The sequence below is a fragment of the Schistocerca cancellata genome, chromosome 4 (assembly GCF_023864275.1).
Source record: "Schistocerca cancellata isolate TAMUIC-IGC-003103 chromosome 4, iqSchCanc2.1, whole genome shotgun sequence".
Taxonomy (NCBI): domain Eukaryota; kingdom Metazoa; phylum Arthropoda; class Insecta; order Orthoptera; family Acrididae; genus Schistocerca; species Schistocerca cancellata.
Genome location: NC_064629.1, coordinates 499,778,315 through 499,799,161, shown reverse-complemented (window position 1 = coordinate 499,799,161; position 20,847 = coordinate 499,778,315). Strand labels below are relative to the sequence as shown.

Genomic DNA, 20,847 nt, shown 5'->3' with positions numbered 1-20,847 from the left:
TTATTAAGGCGTTCAGTAAGCCCGTCAGTTTGCGAATGTTCGGCAGTCATCATGTGATGAGTAATTTAATACCGACGGTTTATCTCTATCACAAGATTCGATTGAAAAACTTTCCCTCGATCCTTAATTAACGACCTTGGGGCACCGTGTTTTAATACAATGTCTTCCACGATGAATTTGGCTACCACGGTTGCTTCGGATGTTTTCATGGCTTTTGTAATGGTATAGCGTGTCAGATACTCGGTGCAAACAATAATCCATCCATTGCCATTAGCAGACGTTGGAAATCGTCCGAGGAGGTCAATCCCAACACACTGGAAAGGCGTTTCGGCTGGTGGAATTAGTATGAGTCAACCAGATGGTTTCTGAGGATCAGCCTTTCTCCTTTGGCACTCTCGACACTGCGACACATAGTGACGGAAACTCGTAAATAAACATGGCCAGAAAAATTTCTTGCGGATCCTGACGTAGGTCTTAAAAAATACTAAATGTTGGACCTCAGGTGTGTCATGGAATTTCTGTAGAACATCTAAGCGCAAGTTTTTAAGACTCACTGGTAGCCACATCTCTACAAACGGATCAAAGTGTTTCTTGCCACGTAATCCATTAACTACCTTAAATTGTCCTTTCACATCCTCTGATCGATTTAGGGCAAGCATAGTTTGAGATATCATGGCGTTCATTTTCTGGCCAACAGAGAGATCCTGGATTACTTCGAGACAGTCACTATCTTCATCAAAGTCTTGATAGTCTTGCACAGGGTTTCTTGAGAGACAGACGGCACCTTGATGTTTTCTTCCACTTTTGTACGCTATGGTAACGTCATACTCTTGAAGACGTAGTGCCCACTTGGTGAGTCGTCCTGTTGGAACCTTAAGACCTGTCAGCCAACAAAGTGATGGTCTGTAACAACTGTGAATGGCCTTCCACAGAGATACTGTCGAAACTTGCAAATGACCCAGATCACAACAAGACATTCTCTTTCTGTAGTTGAGTATTTTCTTTCGGCTTTTGTAAGTGTCCTAGAAGCATAGGGTGTAACCTTCTATTTTCCATCCGAAATTTGAACCAGAAAATCACCGATCTTATACCCACTGACATCTGTGTGTAGTTCTGTAGGTGCTCTCTCATCATACAGACCAAGTACAGGGTCAGTCGTCAGGAATTTTCTCAGCACATCGAAAGAACCTTGTTGAGTACCATCCCCGGTAAATTTAGCATTAGCTTTTAACAACTCTTGTAGTGGCCTGGCTTTGATACAAAAATCATTGATAAAACAACAGTAATAAGAACATAATCCGAGGAAGTTTCTCACATCTCTAATGCTTTTATGAATAGGAAATTCCGTTATAGATCTCACCTTTTCTGGGTCTGGCCGCACACCTCCGTTTGACACAAGGTGTCCAAGTATTTTGATTTCTTTTGCTCCAAAGAGAGACTTTCTTGGATTACGTTTCAGTCCGCCTTGTTGCAGACACTAAAGAACGGCCCTCAGTCTTTTTATGTCGTCATCAAATGTCTCTGAGAACACTATAATGTCATATAAATGACGAAGACACATCGTCCACTTCAGGTGTCTTAGAATATTATTCATCATCCGCTCAAAAGTTGCTGGTGCATTACACAAACTAAACGGCATTAAATTAAACTCATACAGGCCCTCATGGGTGATGAATGCAGTTTTTCACGATCAGCTTCATCTGCTTCGATTTGTCAGTACTCCGAGTACATGTCCATGATAATCTAGTGTATCGTCAATTAGTGGAAGTGGGTAAATGTCTTTTTTAGTTGTCTTATTAAGCTTCCTCTAATCAACACAAAAGCGCCAACTGCCATCCTTCTTCCTGACGAGGACCACCGGTGACGACCATGGGCTTTGCGATGGCTGAATGATGTCATTCTTCATCATTTTCTCTACTTCGTCGATAATTATTCGACGTAGCTTTGCTGACACACGGTATGCTCTCTCCCTTATTTGTTGATGGTCTCCAGTGCTAATCCGGTGCTTCACCGTCGATTTGTCTAATTTACTCTTCACCTGTGCATTCAGAGAACTCTTGAAGAATGGCAAGTAGCTTCTTCTGTGGTCCATTAGTGAGATTTGGTGATAATCGAGCTATAAGATCTTGCCTCGTAGAGGTAGCGCTAATTACGCCCACAGACTCGTCGTGGGACGTTTATATGACTCTCAGCTGACCTTCAATTAACGGCTCAGCGTTTGCTACGCACATGTGTCTTGGAAGAATCTGCTGTTCTCGGCGACAGTTAACTATCCACAGTTCACCGAAACCGTTCTTAAACGAAACGTCAGAGGCTGGGATGACCAAGTTATTTTTCAGTGTTATGCTTCTCTTAGATTCCACTACAAAATACATGGGTTGATGCATGGCATGACATGTGACAGTTACCATTCTAGCGCTTGACTTCCGGAAGGCGTTCGATACAGTTCCGCACTGTCGCCTGATAAACAAAGTAAGAGCCTACGGAATATCAGACCAGCTGTGTGGCTGGATTGAAGAGTTTTTAGCAAACAGAACACAGCATGTTGTTCTCAATGGAGAGACATCTACAGACGTTAAAGTAACCTCTGGCGTGCCGCAGGGGAGTGTTGTGGGACCATTGCTTTTCACAATATATATAAATGACCTAGTAGATAGTGTCGGAAGTTCCATGCGGCTTTTCGCGGATGATGCTGTAGTATACAGAGAATTTGCAGCATTAGAAAATTGTAGCGAAATGCAGGAAGATCTGCAGCGGATAGGCACTTGGTGCAGGGAGTGGCAACTGACCCTTAACATAGACAAATGTAATGTATTGCGAATACATAGAAAGAAGGATCCTTTATTGTATGATTATATGATAGCGGAACAAACACTGGTAGCAGTTACTTCTGTAAAATATCTGGGAGTATGCGTGCCGAACGATTTGAAGTGGAATGATCATATAAAATTAATTGTTGGTAAGGCGGGTACCAGGTTGAGATTCATTGGGAGAGTCCTTAGAAAATGTAGTCCATCAACAAAGGAGGTGGCTTACAAAACACTCGTTCGACCTATACTTGAGTATTGCTCATCAGTGTGGGATCCGTACCAGATCGGGTTGACGGAGGAGATAGAGAAGATCCAAAGAAGAGCGGCGCGTTTCGTCACAGGGTTATTTGGTAACCGTGATAGCGTTACGGAGATGTTTAACAAACTCAAGTGGCAGACTCTGCAAGAGAGGCGCTCTGCATCGCGGTGTAGCTTGCTCGCCAGGTTTCGAGAGGGTGCGTTTCTGGATGAGGTATCGAATATATTGCTTCCCCCTACTTATACCTCCCGAGGAGATCACGAATGTAAAATTAGAGAGATTAGAGCGCGCACAGAGGCTTTCAGACAGTCGTTCTTCCCGCGAACCATACGCGATTGGAACAGGAAAGGGAGATAATGACAGTGGCACGTAAAGTGCCCTCCGCCACACACCGTTGGGTGGCTTGCGGAGTATAAATGTAGATGTAGATGTAGGAATGATCACTTCATCCAGCACACATAGTCTCCACATAATCGGATGCGCACCTTCCTGTCCACAGTATCTCATCTCGTCTAGCATAATCGTCGAGCGACCCCAGTCTATAATTGCCTGAGAAGCTTTCAAAAAGTCCCATCCGATAATGACGTCATGACTACACTCTTGTAAGACGATGAAGTCTAAGGGCTATTTATGGCCACTTATACCCACACGAATCGTACATCTTCCTGTAGGTTTTACGTGTTACCGATTAGCCACCTTCAGCAGGGATGTTTTTTTGTCGATGGGTGCGGTTTTCTCCAACTGACGACGGTACTTCTCCTAAATGACTGAATATGATGCTTCAGAGTCCACATGAGCTTGCGCTGGTCGGCCATCCATGAGGATATCGACGAAGTTTCCTATCACTTTTCTTTCGGCGGCCACACATCCAAGGAAGGTCACACTCTTTAGTTTTCCATGTTGCGGCGACTAGGTGATCGGCTGGATCATCTAAACGGCGATGGAGACCTTGATCGGCGTGTTGCAGAGCGCCCTCTCCAGCCGCTAGCTTGCGGCGATGGTGACCTACGTCGTCCTGCACCCACATCTTCTTGTTCATCTTCGTCGTCCCGGAGTTGGCATCGGATAAGATATGTCCGCTGCCTTCTGGCGCGGACGTCATCAAATATCCGCCGCCTTTCTTGACAATAGGGCATCATATGTCCCATCGTCAGCAGTGGAAACATACTGGTTGGTTATGCTGGGACCTCCAGACGTCAGTCTTCCTTGGTGCCCAAACAGGTTCCTCATGCGACATTGTAGGAACGTAACTTCATCTGGGTCTCGACTTTGTCACCATTTTAAAGGGAAATTATGGACGAGAGGTTGGGTTCAATGTCTGTTCCACTTCCTCCATTATGACCTCTTGAAGTGTCGGTTTTTTTGCTCGCCGTGCAATCTAAGTGCCTTCTGGACTTCCCCTCTCACTATCTGACGAAGAATACTTGTGAAATCAGTTGCTTCCTCCATTACAGACATCGAAATGACGTTTTTAAGCCGTTCAAACTTCTTGCGTGTAATTCATTTTTGATGCATTGTCTCGATATACTGGCACCATTTTATGAAGTCGTCTGCTGTCGAAACCTCCTTCAGGAGTAGGGCTTCATACATGTCCTCAGCAACACCCTTCATGAGCTGCACAAGCTTATCTTCCTCCTTCATTCAAGGATCCACTATTTTACGCAACTACAAGACATCTTGAATGTAAGAAGCTGTAGTTTCTCCTTGACGGTGTGCCCTGCACTTTAATTTATCTTCTGCCTTGCACTTCTGTCGTTGTGTGTCGGCGAAATACTTGCGCAGTTCCGCCTGGAATACTTCCCAGCTTAAGTACTTCTCCTCGTTGTTCTCATACCATTGCTTGGCAGTGCCCTCCTAGTAAAAAATACGTTAGCAAAACACACGGTGTCATTCCATTTGTTAAATTTGGCTATACGCTTATATACCTCCAACCACTTGTCTGGCCCTTCACCATCTTCACCAGAGAACCCGGAATGATGTCTCGTTGGTGGCACACAGTTGCTGGTACCGTAGCGTCCTCTTCTTCTTCTGTCTCCGTTAGATTGCGATCTGTTGAATATGGCTCGAACTCGGGTTTCTCGCCATCTAAGCAGCGGCTCTGCGGTGGCCTGATGGGAGCCACTGTGTCGTCGATGACGTACGCTATCACAAGCTCCAGTATCCAGCGCCTCCACCAGAATAATGTCACATAGAAGAAAGTGTAATTAGATAAACCACAGACTCTAACTTCACCTAATTACATGGCTTGTAGGAGATAAACTAATGCTAGATCACAGTGAGACTCAGTTTTTACAGTTTCTAACACATGATTCGACAATTTCACAGAGTGGGCTAATTGAACAGTTCAAATTTCTAGTTGTTCAGATTGACAGCAAACTGTCGTGGAAAGCTCACTTTCAGGAACTTGTTCAAATACTTAATGATTCCATTTTCACTATTCAAATGGTATCTGAACTGAGTGATCGTTCGACACGAAAATTAGTCTACTTTACTGATTTTCATTCGCTTATATCGTATGGTATTATATTTTTGGGTAACTCTTCCCATTCTAAAAGGATATTTTTGGCTCAGAAACGGGCGGTTCGGGCAATAAGTGGGGTAAGTTCACGAACCTCTTTTCGACCCCTGTTCACGAGTCTGGGTATCCTGGCATTGGCCTCTTAATATATATATTCCTTACTGCCACTTTTTGTTAACAGTATTAGCTTATTCCCAAGTATAAGCAGCTTTCACTCAGTTAATACTCTTCAGAAATCAAACCTGCATTTCTATCGGACTTCCATAACTCTTGTGCAAAAAGGTGTGCAGTATACTGCGGCATCCATTTTCAATAAGCTACCACTCGAATTCAAAAATCTTAGCAATAGTCCATGCTCTGTGGAATCGTAACGGAAGAGTTTCCTCATGGGTCACTTCTTCTATTCTGTTGAGAAGTTCCTTGAAAAATTAAGCTGATTCTTGTTGTGTTGTTGATTGCGTTTACTTAAACTTGTGGATTGACTTTTTTCGGGTTCATTAACATGTTATTGTTATCTGTTATTACTTTTATGCTGTAATTTCATGTACTGATACGTTCCATGACCTTAGAGATTTGCTCCTCAATTTGTTCCTACGCAATTTGACCTCAGCAGTTGGGTCCCTTAGGAATTCGCACACATTTGAACATTTGAAATTCAATAAACATTAAAAAGACAGTGATCGAAAATTTCAAGTTGCTACAGGGGGAAAAACTACCACAAGTAAGGAAAAAATTATTTCGTGTATTTAAGAGCGCGTCTTTAAACTACACAAACTCAGTGGGAGGCACAACTGGGATATCAAACAGGATCGGCGTTCGCGCATGTACTTAATCACCATGTTGCGCGCAAACTCACTCCTCTCACACGCCGCACTGGTATAGAGCCGCGACGACTAATCGAGCTGCCGCAGCTGGCCCGCACCTGCTGTTTTCAGCCGATGGGGTCGATGTTGGCGTTCGCGTGACTTCCGGTTGGCTGCCGGATTCTCCCCCTCCCGTCGGCTCCTTCAGGCGCTGCCTTGAAGTCTCGCCAACGGCCTTAACAGATACAAGATAAACGCATGTCATTGTAAACTTATACTGGCTAGTAAGCAGGAGCTTTCGGGTTCGGATCCCAGTCCCACACACCTCTCCACTACTTGCCGCTGATTCCACTTAAAGTCCCGATGCAGCTGACATCAATAATTCCTTCATTTCTTCCTCCTCCAACTGCAGTATACGCAATATGTATCACAGCTGTGAATCTCGGACATGTCCGAAAGAGCAGACACCATGCAGTCATACATTCATTGCCTTTAAGATAAACGAATCTAAATCCAACTACCCATTACTGACACTGTTCAGTTCCTGACAGTCATATTTATTACAGTTAGATTTTGCTATTCCAACACTGCCAGTTTCTTTTTCCTTGATCACAATGACAGCTATTGTACTAACTTCGAGTCGTCTCCATTCCTCGTATTTGCTTTTTCTTCTGCTTCTTTTCTTGCCTGTGGAATCGCTTAAGGTGGCTTAAAATGTTGTGTATGAGGCTTCGTTTTTATACGATCTGGTTGGCCTCTTATTATTTCCGCCTTTTGCCAAAAACCTCCATGAATCTTCCAGCTAATAAGGATAGCTGTCCAGCTACTACACATTCTGTATTAGAAATCTCACATATTTTACTGTTAATTTCTTCCTAGGTGAGCACATTTACTTGTTTATCACTGTTCGGAGATATAACATTCCAGTTAGGAGCTATTAAATTTTCCTTTTCTACCTGATCCTCACAAGCCTCTAATCGGTATATGCGGGAAAAACCTTGTATTCTATCTGTTGTTGTTTTGTCATTAATTTGCACTTTTTTCTCCTTTTCTCCTTCGTAATCTATCTCTGCATTGTTCTCTGCCAAACAATCGGAGCCTATAACGACTTCTCCTCGCAGATCATGCATGATTACAACCTCCATTTATTAATGCTGGTAACTGATGAGTTTTGCATGGGGATCTTATCAACCTGTACAGCATCACAGACAGGCTGAAGACGACGCAATGAACCGTTGACTGTTAGCGACAAAATAAATTTAAATCATAAGGACGGCTGTAGGTGTTTTTATTTTTTATCACGATAGTAAACGGCCGTCGTCCCAGAGACCTCCTGCTAAAAGGATGGACAAAAAAAAAAAAAAAAAATTGAGCCCATCTATTTTCCCACATTGTTCTATAATTCATTCCCTTCCGAAACTTTCTAAGAGCAATGAAAATGTTGTAATGTGTTCACACTTTTGTGAGACACAGTTAATTTAATCCTCTTTGAATTGAAGTATCACGTTCCTACTTGTTCAGAGGGCACCCACACTACGATTAAATTCCCTCATCTGTTACGAACTTAGAGGAGTTAACTGATGCCGGTTCTTTACTGTGCGATCGCCATTCAATTATATAATAACGCCCCAAAAACGAAATTCCTCCTGAGCTTCTACATTCTCACCTTTACTCACCCCCACATACGATTCCTACTCACATGATGGCTGCGGTGCGACTCTGTATAGTCTTTCCACAACATACTTCATTTTTATGGGCTATCACCGTAATTGCAGGCAGAACTACGGGGTGCCGGTCCCTGTGAACGAGTGGTTCTAGGCACTTCTGTCCGGAACCGCGCTGCTGGTACAGCCGCAGGTACGAATCCTCCCTGGGGCATGGATGCGTGTGATGTCCTTAGGTTAGTTTGGTTTAAGTAGTTCTGAGTGTAGGGGACTGATGACCTAAGATGTTAAGTCCCATAGTGCTTAGAGCCATTTGAACCATTTTTTGACTATGGGGCATCCTCGTCAGCGATGCCGCTGCGCTGAAGCAACGAAGCGCATAGGTAGATCCGATCCTTCAAGTATAGGATGGGTATCAGTACCCTTAAAAAGATGAACTCATTCACTAGTTTTACTTTCTGTATCATATAGAGACTTCGCTTGGAATGTAGCTGTATAGTGGCCCTAACTTTGTTCAACATCGAGCGCCAGATGGTAGTTTTCATCCTTAGCAGGTCTAATACGAGGTCTAGCCCCAAACCTCGTATCTTCGTTGCTGTGGGTAACCATTGTTGGGCTTCTAACAGTAAACCTTTCCCTAAGTTCATTATCTTGGATTTGACACAGTTGATTATGGCACCTGTTGCTTCACTGTAAGCGTTCAGTAAATGTTTTGCGTGCGATATCTGGTCATTTCCCGATATAAATATGCTAAGATCATTTGCAGATGCTTCACGTACGATTTTCATTCCTAGTAAGATCAAATCCGGGAATGAGCTTTTAAGTTTCCGTACGAGAGGTTGGACCACAATTGCATATAACTCCATCAATAGAGGACGAGGTTGACGGATACGACCGCTTTCTGTTGAATGGCTCAGTTAGTTGCACATTGATCATGAAACTGGAGTAAGCTCCTTGCAAAACAAGCTGGGAGAATTTGTTGCAGATACCAAATTTCTGCATAGCTTTTAGCAGAAAACTGTGGGAGATCCGATCGAAAGCTTTCGAAAAATCAATATATATTACAAAGTCCCTTATTTTATAATGTTATTTAAAATCCGTCTTGATTGCAATTTTTTTTTTTTTTTTTATTCATATGACCGGTTTCGGTTCATTCAGAACCATCTTCAGATCTGATATTTCAGTTACAGGAGTAACCCGTCCAAATCAGCAACTGACCGAAACCGGTCATATGAATAATAAAAAAAAAAAAAAATTTGCAATCAAGACGGATTTTAAATAACATTATAAAATCACTGATTGCGGTTATCCCGTAAGACATTATGTCTGTTTTTGCAAAGCCTTATTTTATAGTCTGAAAAGCTAAAGAAACTAGTACACCTTCCTGATATCGTGTAGGGCCTCCGCGAGCACGCAGAAGTGCCGCAACGCGACATGACATGGGCTTGACTAATGTTTGAAGTAGTGCTGGAGAGAGATGACACCATGAATCCTGCAGGGCTGTCCATAAATCTGAAAGAGTACGGTGGGGTTGGAGATCTCTTCTGAACAGCATGCTGCAAGGCATCCCAGATGTAATCATTTATAGTCATTACATCCCAGATGTTCTCTATAATGTTCATGTCTGTGGAGGTTGGTGGCCAGCGCAAGTGTTTAAACTCAGAAGAGTGTTCCTGGAGTTACTCCGCAGCAGTTCTGGACGTGTAGGGTGTCATATTGTCCTGCTGGTATTGCCCAAGTCAGTGAGAATGCACAATGGACATGAATGGATGCAGGTGATCAGACAGGATGCTTACGTACCTTTCACGTGTCATAGTCATACTAGAGGTATCAGGGGTCCCATATCACTTCAACTGCACACGCCCCACACCATTACAGAGCCTTCACCAGCTTGAACAGTCTCCTGCTGACAAGTAGGGTCCATGAATTCATGAGTTTGTCTCCATACCCTTACACGTCCATCCGCTCGACACAATTTTGAACGAGACTCGTCCGACCAGGCAACATGTTTCCAGCCATCAATAGTCCAGTGTTGGTGTTGACGGTCCCAGGCGAGGCGTAAAGCTTTGTGTCGTGCAGTCATCAAGGGTACCCGAGTGAACCTTCGACTCCGAAAGCCCATATCGATGATGTTTCGTTGAATGGTTCGCACACTGACACTTGTTGATGGTCCAGAATTGAAATCTGCAGCAGTTTGCTGAAGGGTTGCTCTTCTGCCACGTTGAACAATTTTCTTCAATCTTTGTTGGCCCTGTTCTTGCAGGATCTCTTTCCGGCCGCAACGATGTGCGGAGATTTGATATTTTACCGGATTCTTGATGTTAAGGTACACTCGTGAAATGGTCGTACGGGAAAATCCCCACTTGATCGCTACCTCGGAGATGCTGTGTCCAGTCGCTCGTGGGCCGACTATAACGCCACGTTCAAACTCACTTAACTCTTGATAGCCTGCCATTGTAGCAGCAGTAATCGATCTGACAACTGCGCCAGACACTTGTCTTAAATAGGGGTCGCCGACCGCAGCGCCGTATTCTTCCTGTTTAAACATCTCTGTATTTGAATAAGCATGCCTATACCAGTTTCTCTGGTGCTTCAGTGTAGATACCTGTAATGGCTATTATGTAACAATAGTCACTCAAGGTGTCGGCTGTAGCAGCGCGGAATAGCCGCGTGTTTTGAGGCGTCATGTCACGGACTGCGCCGCCCTTCCCGCAGGAGGTTCGAGTCCTCCCTCGGGCATGGATGTGTATGTTGTTCCCAGCATAAGTCAGTTTAAGTAGAATGTAAGTCTAGGGGCCGACGACGTAAGCAGCTTGGTAGGAATTCACACACACTTTTTTGTCGGCTGTACTTGCGTCCAGGGACCACAGCCGTTTGGTAATCTTTTATCGCGTTTTTTTTATTATTATTATCTCTCTTAATCTTGTGTGTACTGCTCTAGATATTATCTTGTAGTCGGCGATAATCAAGTTAATCGGCCTAAGGGTATTGCCCGGTATTGCTTCGGTACCAATGCAATGAGCCCTTCTTGGAAGCCCTTAGGGAGCTGCTGGACATTCCATGCGTCATTTAATAGATTAATTAGCTCGTCTTTCAATACATGGTAATAGCGACTTAAGTTTCAGTTGGTATGGAATTTATCCTGATGTCTTTCCTTTCATTAGTTTTTCATTAGCGCTTAATACACTTCCTCATCTGTACATTCTTCACTGAGACAACTGCTGTCTGCTTCTCTCAGCATATCGTCAACATCATCTAGAAAAACTGGTTCGTGATTCTCTTCTGTATCTACTGCAGCATGCAACTGATAGAATGTTACAGCACTCTAGTTTGCAATAAACTTGCTCTTTTATTGTCTCATTTCCATCTCTAATTACTCGATTATTCTGAGTGTTTTCCTTTTCCATGTTCGGATTAGGAAGAAGAGTGACATATTCTCCTCTTGGGTAGTACTGTCAGTTCTTCACCTCGTTTTCAGATCATCCAGGTTTCTTCTCTGTATCGACGTTATCTGGCTTTAAACTGCTTTACCTGTGGGCTATTACTGGTTGTACCTCTTATATTTTGTACAATTCTCGGAGACACATGAAATAAAATTCCTCCGCGCCGTTCCCCGATTCACTTTGTTATAATCATACTGTCTAAGCACTCTCCATAGTTTGGGTATCGACTGTCTGCACACCAATCTAATCTGCTGCGTAATTTCCTTATGTTGGTGATGGAGGACTTTCCTGTTCCAGCTACATTATTCTTAATTCCTCGTCTCTGAGTAAGGTAATATTTAATTTCTAGTATCCTTTTCGACGGAAATTTATCTGCTTCTGTAAACTGATTCTGGTAATATAAGCACGCCGGCCGATGTGGCCGAGCGGTTCTAGGCGCTTCAGTGTGGAACCGCGCGACCGCTACAGTCGCAGGTTCGAATCCTGCCTCGGGGCATGGATGTGTGTGATGTCCTTAGGTTAGTTAGGTTTAAGTAGTTCTAAGTTCTAGGGGACTGATGACCTCAGATGTTAAGTCCCATAGTGCTCAGAGCCATGTAAACCATTTGAAATATAAGCACAATGATCAGATAAATTCACAGGCCAGAGTTCTGACGCAGTGACGTCACGTACCAAGTCTAATGAGTGGCATATGCCGTCTACTCTGCTCGCTGGTGGGTAGTGACGGAGGTGTATGTTCATGAGTTCCCGTTTGCTGCCTCCCACATCAATCATATTTAAATTTCTACCCAAGTATTCTAGTTCGATGTATCAGTTGAAATTTGGCTTTTGGTCTTTTTTGTTGAAAACAGAGTGAAAATGACAAACAAATACGAATGTGCTCTATGTCGCAGGTAAGACAGGTATAATTACCTGCGTGTAAAACTCGGCCCTCACCTCTCTGTAACTGCAGAAGACGGGCCACACATTTATATAAAGGTTATAAAATGGTTCAAATGGCTCTGAGCACTATGGGACTTAACATCTGAGGTCATCAGTCCCCTAGAACTTAGAACTACTTAAACCTAACTAACCCAAGGACATCACACACATCCATTACCCGAGGCAGGATTCAAACCTGCGACCGTAGCGGTAGCGCGATTCCACACTGTAGCGCCTAGAACCGCTCGGTCACTTCGGCCGGGCCGGCCGTTGTGGCCGTGCGGTTCTAGGCGCTTCAGTCTGGAACCGCGTGACCGCTACGGTCGCAGGTTCGAATCCTGCCTCGGGCATGGATGTGTGTGATGTCCTTGGGTTAGTTAGGTTTAAGTAGTTCTAAGTTCTAGGGGACTGATGACCACAGATGTTAAGTCCCATAGTGCTCAGAGCCATTTGAACCATTTTGAACTTCGGCCGGCCGAAGATTGTATCTTGTATTTGTGCTGATATTCCGCTACTGCTTAACTGTCTGTTGAACGACGTCTTTTTTTAATATCACCATACCTGAATTTTCAGATCTGTCGAAAGTACGCTGCGCCGGCCGGGTGGCCGAGCGGTTCTAGGCGCTACAGTCTGGAACCGCGCGACCGCTACGGTCACAGGTTCGAATACTGCCTCGGGCATGGATGTGTGTGATGTCCTTAGATTAGTTAGGTTTCAGTAGTTCTAAGTTCTAGGGGACTGATGACCTCAGCAGTTAAGTCGCATAGTGCTCAGAGCCATTTGAACCATTTGAAAGTACGTTGTATCTTGCACTTTCATTTAAACTGTTAGGTTCAACTTCCTGTAGTAATGTCACGTAGATTTCAGCCGCGTGTAAGAACCGATAAAGTCAGATCAGTTTGTACTTAGACATCATATGCTGTTGATACTTAAAGTAAAAATTTTATAATTTTGATCAACATCAACAGATGAGACCGCTACAAGTTTTTGGCGTCGTGACTGCCAGCAACCGCAATACGAAGGGCAGCGTGTGATCGCAAGGTAGCGGCGTTACCACACACCGCCGCGACCGGCTAACAAACAGCGTATGCACAAGTAGCGTCGTTATCTACAACAGCGGGGTCCGCAGCTCGTGGCAGTTCCGTTTCAGCCGCGCTCGCGAGTGGCCGCTGTTAACTGTTGCGCTGCACTTCAGTGTTTACATCGCTGTACTTGTGCTTCGCCGAGTGCCGTCCGTCCGTTAATCTCCGTGTTCGTTCCTGTTCCTTGTGATCTGATCGCTCTTTCTAGTCTTGCTGCTGTTACTTGGAATTTCGGTTGTTTAACCGAAATTGCTTTGCTGGATTAACCATGGCTACAAACCTCAGGAAGAATACTCTGGTATTTGCTTTTGACAAGGAATCCCGTCCTGTTCAGCTGACATCCCTGGAAATAGATGACTGGATTACACAGGTAATTGGTCTAAATTCTGAAACCGTTCATACCTGGCAACTGGATCAGGAAAAATACTGTGTTTTTGTCAAGTTAATCAGTGCTTCGACTGTTGATAAAGTGTTACGAAAGTGGGGCTATGAAGTAGATTTTGTGCATAGAAATGGTTATAAAAGTAAGGTTTCCATCTATAGAGCGGACATTCATTACAAAACCGTTCGTGTCTTGAATTTTCCCATGGAAATTGAAAATGATAAGATTAAGGAAGCTCTTTTAAACTACGGACACGTTAAATCAATTGCAAATGAAAGATGGTCGTCTCGCTTTAAACTGCAGTGTTTTAACGGGGTCCGCTGTGTAGAGATGGACGTTAAGACGAATATTCCGTCTCACATAACTGTTTGTGGGTATAAGGCACAAATTGTTTATACAGGTCAGGAAGCTACATGTCATATATGTAACGAAACCGGCCACTTCAGACAGGAATGTCCGCGGCGAACTGTTGTTCTTAAAAGTAATTTGATACAGCGTCAGAAGCTTACCTTAAATGATCTGTTACCAAAGAATAGCCCGGAACAACTGGTAGAGGATGTTAACGCAGCGGGACAAGCTGATGTCTCCCTTCACGAAAACAGTCAATTTCCCCCGTTAACAACAAAAGGAAACCCTGTTGCCACTACTCGTGAAACTGAAATGCAACCGGAAAAACGACCTCTGGAGATAACTGATAGTTGTTCAGAGGACGAGCTGTCTTGTCCCACTCCCTCACTTCGCAAGCAAAAACAGTGCGATGAGAAAGCAGAGGAACCTGAAGGCAAAATGCGAATGGAAACTAATGAACAGAAAGATAATACATATACGGTACCAGAAAATGAAGGGGGTGTACGCAGCATTAATTTGCCAGAAACAACAGGTGCAGTAGCCGATTGCAAAGATCAGAATCTATCTGTTAATAAACAAATTCAGAGAGAGGTTGCAAAACTGCAGTCTCCATTTGTTTCCCTCGATCAGAAAGTGAGTGAAATTAATAAAGAACGAGGAAGTGGTGGCCAAACTGAAATCACGGTCAACACCTCAGGGCAGGCGCCGGCAACCGAAATTGCTAAAGCGTCTGCTGCTGCTCCAGATAAGCCGCGAAGTAAAATACCGACACAACCAAATGAGAATGTAGCTCGTAACCAAGGGAAGGGAAAATCCAGTAGGGGCGACCCAAGCCCAAAGAATGTTCGGTCCGAAACGGTCGTACACGACTCACTGGAGGAAAAATCAGAAAGTTTACCAGGAAATCAGTCTGCTTGCGGTACAAGAGAAAACATCAGAAGTAGAAAAAACGCGACAGTAACTAATAAACTGATTGATGTGTTATTCCATGTTCAGCCCTCCGAGAAAACTGTTACAGCTTAACTGAACCCTGAACCACAGTAAACTAAATTAGTTCAACAAAACAACTACATAGTGACAGCACACTGCCGCAATCTTATTCTGTCACCACTATAAACATAAATAAAATCACGACCGGTTTGAAATTATCGGCCCTTGAGGAATTTTTGTACGAATCCGCGACTGATATTGCCCTGTTACAAGAAGTTCTCATTTCGGATTTGGTGATTCCCGGTTTTGTCAGTTACATAAATGTGTCTCCCGAAACAAGTGTTGGAACAGCTATTTTGGTAAGGGAAGGGATTACAGTAAGCGAGGTGGAACGACTGGAATCCGGAAGGGGAATAGGACTAAATATCAATGATGTGACTATCATCAACTTGTACGCCCCTTCAGGAAGTTCTCATCGAGCTGACAGGGTACGTTTCTTCAAAGATGACTTGATATACTTGTTAAGGAAATCACCAAGACAGTTATTACTTGGAGGTGATTTTAATTGTGTTTTAAATCGGAAAGATCAGTTACCTAATTTTAATTTCTCAAGTGAACTAAAACATTTAGTTACTGGTTTAGAATTAAAGGATATATGGGAAATCAAATACCCCTCCACTGTTGAGTTCACTTATGTCACGGCAACATCGCGTAGCAGGATTGATAGACTATATATTTCCAAAAATCTTGTAACTTCCGTGACAAAAGTAGAAACCATTCCTACGTACTTTTCAGACCATTCAAGTGTCTTAGCTTGCATAAATCTAACAAGACAGCCGGTTCGCCGATTCAAGAATCAGTGGAATTTGAATACTTCCTTGTTAGTAAATCATGATTTAGAAGATCTGATTAAAGAAACATGGGCAATATGCCTGCGAGCCCGTAGTAGATATGCCACTGCTATTGACTGGTGGGTTAAAATGGCAAAGCCAAAGTTGAGGAAAGTTCTTATTCAATACAGTGCCCAGAGCGCAAGGGAAATGAAATGCACTATAGAGTATTACTAATCCGTTTTGAGAGATCTGTATGATCAAGTCTCAGCAGGTTCCTCACTTCGGATAGCAGACATCAAAAAAGTCAAAGCCAAGTTACTTAATATCAAGAGAAGTCAAATGGAAGGGTTGAAAATAAAATCGAAGGCAAATTCGGCGTCAGCAGATGAAACTACTTCCCTATATCATTTAGTGAAGGATACGAAAAACGGGAGAAGGACTTTTATTGAAGAAATTCGAGCAAAACACGGTACGATTCTCAGAACCCAGCAGGATATCATGGACGAGATTTATCGCTATTATTGCGAGCTATATTCTGTACATCAAAGTAGTGATGCTTCCTTGGAAGAATTCCTTGACATCCTAGCCCCACAGCTGACAGAAGATGACAACGAAAATTTTCTAGAGGTTGTCAGTGAAGAAGACGTGTATGAGACTCTGTGCGCCTCACTACCAAAACAATCACCAGGACCGGATGGTCTGCCAGCAGAGTTTTACATCCGTTACTGGCCAATAGTAGGTGCGAAAATCACGGACATTGTAAATGAGGTTATTCAGGGTAAAATGATTCCGGCTGAGTTTAAGGAGAGTAAAATTGTTCTGGTGCCAAAAAATAATGGAAACAAAGATTTAAATAATTTTCGTCCAATTTCACTGCTGAATTCTGATTATAAATTAATAGCTAGAATAATAAACAAGAGAATTTCATGCCTTACAGATAAAATTATTAGTCAACATTAGAACTGTGCGCAAGGCAGAATCATTTTTCAAAATCTAGCGGAATTCAGGGATATCATTGCAATAACTTCTGTAACAAACATAAAGTGTGCTTTATTGTTTTTAGATTTTTATAAGGCCTTCGATGTAGTAAACCATGAATATCTTCTACAGACATTGAAGAAAATAGGTTTCAACGATAGGGTTATACAGTTGGTTGGTTGGTTGTTTGGGGAAGGAGACCAGACAGCGTGGTCATCGGTCTCATCGGATTAAGGAAGGATGGGGAAGGAAGTCGGCCGTGCCCTTTCAGAGGAACCATCCCGGCATTTGCCTGGAGTGATTTAGGGAAATCACGGAAAACCTAAATCAGGATGGCCGGACGCGGGATTGAACCGTCGTCCTCCCGAATGCGAGTCCAGTGTCTAACCACTGCGGCACCTTTTTTTAAAACGCAGTTCCTCCGCTTTATGGTCCAACAACGCGACCACTTTTTTTCAGCTATCCTAGCCACGTTTTTTTAACAAAAATGAAAAAAAAGGAAAAAATGATTTAGAAGGTTGGTTTTTCTGCTTTTTTTAATTTTATGTTATTTTATTTTTATACAAATGGATGAAAGGAAGGCCGTTCCTCTGCGGCTACATAAACAGAATAATAGGAAGTCGTCCCGTTACGACAAAGGATGCTCCATACTATAGCCCGCTGCGAATTTTTCGATGACTGTCTTCTCGTTGCTGTGTTGTTTCCGTTGTTTGTTCAAATCTCATAAAAAAAGGAATTGGGAAGAGGTGCTATGGTTATCTTCTCATGTCATCGATAATCCAGCTGCGAGGCGGATTATGGAATGCGCTCCAAAGAAAATTAGAAAAATATTGCCTATATTTAGGGTTCCTGACGATCGCACAATGTCATTCGTTGAGGTAATACCAAAAATCGGGTACTGCCTTTTCGCCATTACCGAAGAGGTAGTGAACAGCGTGGCCGCTGACCCACGTCACAGAGTTCGGTTTTACTCTTGGGAAATAAATCTCATCGGGGAAAAGAAGTGATCGGGTAGTTATCCTGTCGGGAGTCGTGCGTGTGAGAAAAGCCAATATCTGACGCACCAAATACCAAACGTCCTTTGCCGACCCGCATTCGAAACGATGTTCATCCGTGTCAATCACTTGGCATGTGGCACACAAGGGTGAATCAGCTAGGTGGATGTGATGTAGGCGGGACTGGCACAACTGTTTCCCATTAACAGTTATGTACCATGCAGATTGCACGTCAGTATCAAGGGTGGTGGCATTCACTGCCTGCCACACAGCGCGCCACTTTGTAGTGGGGTGTTTGCTTTCAATCACATTCGGCGTCCTGTTCATTTGCATGGCAGCATATATCCCCCTCGTCATCATCAAGCGTGTGGGTAGTAGTGCGGTGCGGATGTAGCTTAATTCAAGGAAGAACTGGCTAATGTAGAAGAAAGGTGCTGGAATGTCCGATATCATCACAGGGGGTGCGAGTGAGATTGGTCGTAAGGCCTCCAATAAGAGACTTGTGAGGCACGTCGGACTTCGTCGCCACAGTTGCAGGTGACAGCTGACGAACAGGGCCTTCGCTCTGTTCTGAACATGACAAAGGCCTAAACCCCCTCTGCTCCTCGGGAGGGTTAGGGACTCGTAACGAATCTTAAATAATATGCCCGTATTAACAAAGGATCCCAAAACCGCCAACATGCGGTGAGCCAGGGTAGGTGGTACGGGGAGTATCTGTGCAAATTGGGGGATACGTGACGCGAAATAGACGTTAGCATATCGTGTCCGTTGCAGGAGGTCTAGATGTCGCAGACGGTGGTCACTTATTCCTGCTCTCATCTGATTCAATAAACGCCTGTAGTTAATGGCTGTTGAACGCTTCATATCAGATGCGTAATCAATGCCAAGACAGCGGATTGTGTCACTGATTCTTAGCGGTGCGACACTCTCGTCGGGTAGGCCTCTGCCTATAGACAGGGCGTGTGATTTGTGGAGATTGAGATGGCTCCCCGATGCCGCGCCGTAGGTCGCCACCCACGCCAGTGCTGCACGAACTTCGTCATTATTGCGAAGAAGGAGTAGCAGATCATCCGCATAGGCAGTGCAGCAATAAGTGTGTCCACCAAGGGATATTCCAGTCAGGCGTTGTCGGAGGCCGCAGAGGAGTGGTTCCAAGACGAGGGCGTACAATATCGCCGAAAGAGGGCAGCCTTGTCGCACCGATCGCTGGATCTGTACCGGCGGCGTAAGACGGCCATTATATAACACCTTGGACGTCGCGCCGCGTAGGAGACGCATCAGTACATTAACTATGACGTCCGGATACCCCATGTGTCGCAGTACCTCCATCAAAAATGTGTGGTCGACTCTGTCAAAGGCCTGGCTAAAGTCGAGTGAGGCCAAAACTCCTGGCAGTTGGCGAGCTTTGGCTAGCGCGATCATATCTCTATATCGGCACAATGCAGTGCGAATATTATGGTCACCACCTAACGATGCCTGGTCCTGCGACACAACACATCGTACAGATCGCTTTAGGCGTGCCGCCAGAAGCCGGGTGAAAATCTTCAAGTCACTGTTGAGTAAGGTCAAGGGCCGATAGTCACTGATCCTGGATCCGCCTCGTGGTTTGTGTATAGGCACAATCAGTTCTTCTAGGAAGGCCCCAGGTATCTGCGTCGTGGGAGACATAAGATCGCGGCAAATATCAGTCCATGCTGGTGCCAGCAATTGTTGATACGTCCGGTAAAATTCCAGAGGAAGGCCATCAGGTCCCGGGGACTTATGAGCCCCAGCCTGTATTGCTTCAATGATTTCCTCTTCCGTTACATCTGCTGTCAAATCCGCCGCCGCTGTCGGAGAGATCGAGCCATAAGTGAGTTGAGAGACTTCGGCGATCACCTCTGGGGGATGTCGACGTTCCGAGTATAGCCTAGTGTAGTGAGCATGAAGGGCGTTTCCTATGTCGCGCTGGGTATCAAGGCGTCGTCCGTCTTCCGTCGTGATAGCTTGGATCAGTGTCCTGCGTCGGCGTCGTCGTTCTGCAATGACGTGGTACATAGACGGTTCCTCCTGGGCCACTCTGTCTTGAGTGCGCGCTCTGACGATCGCACCCTCAAGGTGGCAACTTGTTAATCTGATGATCTGTGCCTTGGCACGGTTCACCGTCACCTGCCGTGCAGATGAGTACGGCAGTGTTGTACATTCCCTTACGATGCTGTAGTAAAAGTCCATGGTATGTCTCTTCCATGCTGCAACATCTCGGCCGTAGCCTATCAAGGTCTTCCGGAGGGCTGGTTTGGCGCAGAGTAACCACCACGACAGTGTAGACCGGTAGGTACCACGCCGGCGGCTACATGAGTCCCACGTGTTCTCTATAAGGCGGCGGCATTCCTGAGAAGCGAGGTGGGCGACGTTCAACTTCCAAAGACCACGGCTGTGCCATACCTTCTGGCGGCCGAGGGTAATAGCGCAGATGTAGGCCTCGTGGTCAGAAAAAGCTGTGGGCCAAACTTCGGCAGCTCTTGTCCCCACAGCTATGGAGCGCGAGATGTAAATCCGGTCGATGCGGCTGGAGGAATGGCTGGTGTAGTGAGTAAATCCGGGCCGATCGCCCCAAACATGTTCCCACGAGTCCACCAATTGAAGATTATTTATAATTGTCGTAAGTTCTGCGCAGGGAGAATGGTGTGGTAACTGATCCTTAGGTGCTTGGCTACAGTTAAAGTCCCCTCCCATTATCAAGGCGTCCTGACGGCCCATAAAGAGGGGCGTGATTGTATGAGCGAAAAAGGTGGATCGTTCGCGACGCCGACCAGATCCTGACGGTGCATAGATGTTAATAAGTTTGACTCCTTGGATAGTAAGAGCCATGCCTCTGGCGTCAGGGAGATACTCGACGTCT

At 44.6% G+C, this 20,847-nt stretch overlaps 1 protein-coding gene across 1 annotated transcript in view; it reads left to right on the top strand.

Annotated features, from left to right (window-relative positions):
* The window catches only part of LOC126184288 (uncharacterized), a 480,787-nt gene that overhangs the window by 403,861 nt on the left and 56,079 nt on the right, over positions 1 to 20,847 (top strand). The gene's annotated exons all lie outside the window — the stretch shown is intronic.